Raw genomic sequence first — 6,000 nt, forward strand, 5'->3', positions numbered from 1 at the left:
TAAAAATAGGCATTAACTGTTGGACGGTTTGAGAGAAAAATTATAAGTTAACCTTTACTAGAATCTACTATGTGGAAATTAGGTGCTATGAGATTTAATTTTTTATTTTTTTTAGAGACAGAGACTCACTTTCTCACCCTCCGTAGAGTGCTGTAGTGTCACAGCTCACAGCAATCTGCAACTCCTGGGATTAGGCGATTCTCTTGCCTCAGCCTCCCGAGTAGCTGGGACTACAGATGCCCACCATAATGCCTGGCTATTTTTTTTGTTGCAGTTTGGCCAGGGCCAGGTTTGAACCCCCCACCCTCGGTATATGGGGCCGGCGCCCTACTCACTGAGCCACAGGCACCACCCAGCTATGAGATTTATAAAGTCTGGAAAATCCATGCCCTGGTGGTCAACAGTTGAAAATATTTAATAATTCTATCAAAACAAGATAACATGGCTTGCAATTCAATAACTAAGTCTATCCTCTCTATCCCTATGTTACATTTATTTTCATTTTTAACTTTTTTTTTTGAAACACAGTCTCACTATGTCACCCTTCCCACAGTACTGTGACGTCACAGCTCACAGCAACCTCCAGCTCTTGGGCTTAGGCAATTCTCTTGCCTCAGCCTCCCGAGCAGCTGGGACTACAGATGCCTGCCACAACGCCCAGCTATTTTTTTTTGTTGCTGCAGTTTGGCCAGGGCCAGGTTTGAATCTGCCACCCTCAGTATATGGGGCCAGCACCCTACTCACTGAGCCACAGGCGCTGCCCTTTTAAATCTTTTTACCTCTGAAATATTTAGCAATTTATTGTTTAAACAAAATACTGGAATCAAGAGGACCATCAGCCTAATGGTACATGATTTCACTTAATGACTGGGTGTTCTACCTGGCTATTTCTTTCCTTTCTGGCTTCCAGATGTATCCATATAAACTCATATTTTCCAGCCTAAATAAACCAAAAATAATCAATTATTTGCAGTCTGTGAGACTCAAGGGCAACAGAAATGTGGGATTTTTTTCCAGTTTGAAGTCAATACTGGGAATGGCTAGTTTGACTTCTCAGAAAGGTAGAACAGTACATACAGTAGGTCAAGAACCTGGATGATAGTGGCAAAGTCTGCGTTCAAGTGCCAATTCTGCCATTTATTAGCTGTATTGAGCAAGGTATTTAATCTCTTTATTTCTCAATTTCTTCATTTGAAAAAATGGAGTTAACAATAAAGTATACCTGTTGAAACTGTTGTGACAATTAACTGGGTTTAAGGAATCTCAAGTACTTAGAAGAGTCTGTGGCACATAGAAGCACTAATAAATGTCTGCTAATAACATACATATACACCCCTCTCTTCTAAATCTTAGTTATAAAAACTAGTGTATTGCTTGGTGCAGTGGCAAGAGCTTATAGTCCCAGCTACTTAGGAGGCCAAGTCAGGACAATTGCTTAAGCCCAGGAGTTTAAGGTAATAGTACAAGATGATTATGTCTATGAATAGCCACTATACTCCAGCCTGGGCAACAAAGTGAAATCTCTCTTTTTTTTTTTTTTTTAGAGACAGAGTCTCACTTTATCGCCGTGGGTAGAGTGCTGGGGCATCACAACTCACAGCAACCTCCAACTCTTGGGCTTAGGTAATTCTCTTGCTTCAACCTCTAAGTAGCTGGGACTACTACCTGCCACAACACCCAGGTATTTTTTGTTGCAATTTGGCCAGGGCTGGGCTCAAACCTACCACCCTCAGTATATGGGGCTGGCACCTACCCACTGAACCACAGGCACCGCCCAAGGAAGTGAAATCTCAACTCTTAAAAAAAGAAAAAAAAAATCGGGCGGCGCCTGTGGCTCAGTGAGTAGGGCGCCAGCCCCATATGCCGAGGGTGACGGGTTCAAACCCAGCCCCGGCCAAACTGCAACAAAAAAATAGCCGGGCGTTGTGGCGGGTGCCTGTGGTCCCAGCTACTCGGGAGGCTGAGGCAAGAGAATCGCTGAAGTCTAGGATTTGGAGGTTGCTCTGAGCTGTGTGATGCCACAGCACTCTACTGAGGGCTATAAAGTGAGACTCTGTCTCTACAAAAAAAAAAAAAAAAAAGAGAGGCTGAGGCAAGAGAATCGCTTGGGCCCAGGAGTCTGAGGTTGCTGTGAGCTGTGACACCATAGCACTCTAACCAGGGCAACGGCTTGAGACTCTGTCACCACAAAAAAAAAAAAAAAGAAAGAAAAAATCAATGGTGGCAGCAAGTGGTCAGCAGGAGGCTGATGAGGGGTACTGTGGAAAATCCAAATCAAAAGGGCTGGGTGCCGTCTTTTACTAAGAGTTTCTACATTTGTAAGTAGGAGCTGGAACAGGGTAATTCTGAAGGCCCTTGCAAGGCCAGGTGTGGGTGGTTGACACCAGTAATCCTAGCATCCTGGGAGGCCAAGATAGGTGGATAGATACTGACTTGAGCTCAGTAGTTTGAGTGCTCAGTAGTCTGAGTCTGTGACCAGCCTGAGCAAGTGCTTACAGTCCCAGCTATTTGGAAGGCTGAGGAGCAGGATCACTTGAGCCCAGGAGTTTGAGGCTGCAGTGAGCTGTGATGACACCACTGCACTCTAGTCAGAGCAACAGAGTGACTCTGTCTCCAAAAAAAAAAAAAAAATCATATAAAATCCCTTGCAGCTTCAAAATTCAGGGTAAGATTTTCTTTAAAAAAATTTTTTTTTAGAGACAGAGTCTCACTATGTCACCCTGGGTAGAGGGCTGTAGTGTCTTAGCTCACAGCAACCTCAAACTCTTGGTTCAAACGATCCTCTTGCCTCAGCCTCCCAAGTAGCTGGGACTATAGGTGCTGCCACAACACCTGGCTATTTTTTTTTTGTAGAGACAGTCTCTCACTCTATCGCCCTCTATAGAGAGCTGTGGTGTCACACAGCTCACAGCAACCTCCAACTCCTGGGTCTAGTTGATTCTCTTGGCCTCAGCTTCCGGACTAGATGGGACTACAGGTGCCTGCCACAACACTCGGCCATCTCCATGTTGCAGTTTGGGTGGGGCAGGGCTCAAACCCGCCACCCTTGCTATATGGGGCTGGCACCCTACCCCCTGAGCCATAGGTGCCGCCTATACAGTCCATGATATTAAGAGGAGTCTTAAGAAGGACAGGGTGGAGTGGCACCTGTGGCTCAGTGAGTAGGGCGCCGGCCCCACATACCCAGGGTGGCGGGTTCAAACCCAGCCCTGGCCAAAGAGCAACAACAACAACAAAATAAACAATAGAATTTCATTTAAAAAATTAAAAAAAAAAAAGGATAGGGTGGGGGAAGTGCTTTCATTCAATTACATGCTTTGTAAAACTATTACTTCTATTTGTTGATGGGCAAATTGAAACATGGAGAGGAATCCACTTAGGAAAGTGGAAAAAAGGCCAGGTATAGTGGCTCATGCTTGTAATCCTACAATTCTAGGAGGCCAAAGCAAGAGGATCCCTTGAGCTCAGGAGTTCCAGACTGCCTGAGCAAGATCCAGACCCCATCTCTACTAAAAATATAAACATCAGCCAGGTGTTGTATTGGGCACCTATAGTCCCAGCTACTCGAGAGGCTGAGGCAGGAGGACTGCTTGAACCCAGGAGTTTGAGGTTGCGATGAGCTAGGCTGAGGCCATGGCACTCTATCCTGTGTGATAGTGAGAGTCTGTCTCAAAAAAGAAAATAAAGTAGGGCGGCACCTGTGGCTCAGTCGGTAAGGCACGGGCCCCATATACCGAGGGTGGTGGGTTCAGACCCTGCCCCAGCCGAACTGCAACCAAAAAATAGCTGAGCATTGTGGCGGGCGCCTGTAGTCCCAGCTACTTGGGAGGCTGAGGCAAGAGAATCGCTTAAGCCCAGGAGTTGGAGGTTACTGTGAGCTGTGTGAGGCAACGGCACTCTACCGAGGGCCATAAAGTGAGACTCTGTCTCTACAAAAAAAAAAGAAAGTAGAAGAGTAGAAAAAAGTTTTAGAGGGATACATAATGGGGGTTGGGTCACTCAGAACCCTATGATTTCATGCAATGTTCTTAACCTCTCTAAACTGCTTTATCTGTACGATGGGACTACGAATGTCTAACCTGTGGGGCTGTGATAATTGAGTGATATAATATTTGGAAGTGCATAAGATGTGCTGGTTAGTTTGAGCAGGTTTCAGTAAAAGATATTAATATTGAAGAAGGGACGTGACTAGTCCAAGTCTCCCCACAAGTACTTAATGCAGGCATTCCTAGTAAATGCTTGTGCTAAAAATACAGGATACAACTTACTTATTTGGGACTGTCTAAATAGCTTATTTAAAAAATAAATAAAAAACATTGAGCTTCATTTAAAAGTTCTCTTGCTGGTGACATCCACTGCATCGACTGTCAATATAGTAATGAGATCCAAATAAAGTATCAGAGTCTATAAAAATCTTTCTACTGAGTTTGAAGATAGAGCAAAGACTCTAGAAGCATGTATTCAAGGAGTATTAACCAAACATCTCTCATTTGCTATGCATACCACAGTACTGTATTGAACAATGATCTAATTAATCATAGCCTCACTATGATCCTAAGCCCTCTTTGGAGCTTAGCCTCCTTAAATGTAAAATAGTTTTAAAAGGATGATCTCTGGGGGCCCTTCCTCCTCTGACATTCTTTTAGTTGAAATGTGGAGATTTGTGTTCAATCAGGGTTGAGTGGAATGGGGTTTAAAGTATATAACTGAATTCAAACTGTTTCCAACTTCACATCCGATTCGCAAGAATGAAGCAGAAAACGAAGGTGCTTCCAATGTGGGCTTCCTAGATCAAGAATCTGACACAAGAAAAGCCACCCAAAAGCCAAGTGAGCATCGTGAAGGAGGAGTTGTCTTCTCCTGAATACATCCTTTATCACTCTGACTTCAGAGAACACAAGAAAAAAAAAAAAAAAAGGATCACTACATCTCTTCTAAACCTTCTTCCTTTCCCCTGTCAGTCGATCTCACAGCCGTGGTCCCTCAGATCCTCCGCTTTTACGAGCCCTGTTCCCTCGGGACCTTGGAGTCTGAAAACCCAGATCCCATCCCCACAGCAGCCCCCGTCTTCACTGCCCGCTCCTGTCCCCTCCCAAACTCAAGTTGTCTCTGCCTGCTTCTGCCCCTCACGAGCCTAAGTCTTCGCTGCCTTGTTTCTAAATCTTGGGAACCTGGGTCCCTGCTGTCCCGTTTCTGCCTCTTAGGAGCCCAGGTCCTCGCTGCTCCACTTTACCTCTCCGGAGCCGGGGTTTTCACGCCCCGTTCCGTTCTGACTCTCTCCTAAGTGCGGGTCCTCACAATCCTGTTCCTCTCACCCCGCTTTCCCTCAGATGCGGGAGAACTCACATCCGCCCCCGTTCCCTAAGTCCCGTCTGGAGCCCGGGTCCCGATAGCCGTGTCTTCTCCGAGCCTGATCCTCTCAGTCCCGTCCCGACAGCCTGGATCCTCACAGCCCCGTCTCCTCCGCAATCTAGTTCTTCGAACATCGACCCACTGTGGGTCTGGGTCCTGACTCCCTCCTCCCGCTCTTCTTCCTCAACTGCCAGGGCCCAAGACTCACAGGCAACAGCGTCTATCTCCCCATGATATGCGGAGACTGCCCCAATGAAGCGTTCGTCTCAGCAGCCGGTCCGACTGCGCGGCCCTCCCCGAGTACTTCCGGCACCGCTCCCCGCCTCCAACCCGGAAACGCGCGGCTCTTCCGGCCCGCGGGCGCGCGCCTCGCCTGCGCAGGCGCAGAGTGCTGTGTGACGCGTGGTTTCTGTAGAGGGTTGTAGCTCGGTTCTGCTGGTCCTTTAATTCCAGCTTGTGGTTGACTGACAATGTGAGCAAGTTCTGCATCTTCTATCCCGGCGTTAAGAACCCTTTTCGGACTTCGCTTGTTGTATCTATCGCGTTCGTGACTGGTAATTGACATCTTCAGATGGTTTCGAGGTCGCCATTTTTGGTTGGTGCCTTTGTCGTGATGTCAGGACAGGGGTATCATCTGGGACACATCAC

At 46.7% G+C, this 6,000-nt stretch overlaps 1 protein-coding gene across 5 annotated transcripts in view; it reads right to left on the minus strand.

The window, feature by feature from the left end:
- Window positions 1-5,686, minus strand: part of TAF12 (TATA-box binding protein associated factor 12) — a 34,595-nt gene extending 28,909 nt beyond the window's left edge. Inside the window, exon 1 of one of the 5 annotated variants that reach the window (XM_053576232.1) lies at window positions 5,561-5,686. The gene's annotated coding sequence lies outside the window, so the exon portion shown is untranslated. The other 4 variants (XM_053576228.1, XM_053576230.1, XM_053576229.1 and 1 more) reach the window with 4 other exon arrangements.
- Between the last annotated feature and the right edge of the window lie 314 nt (window positions 5,687-6,000).

Source organism: Nycticebus coucang, chromosome 22 (genome assembly GCF_027406575.1).
Source record: "Nycticebus coucang isolate mNycCou1 chromosome 22, mNycCou1.pri, whole genome shotgun sequence".
NCBI classification, from domain to species: domain Eukaryota; kingdom Metazoa; phylum Chordata; class Mammalia; order Primates; family Lorisidae; genus Nycticebus; species Nycticebus coucang.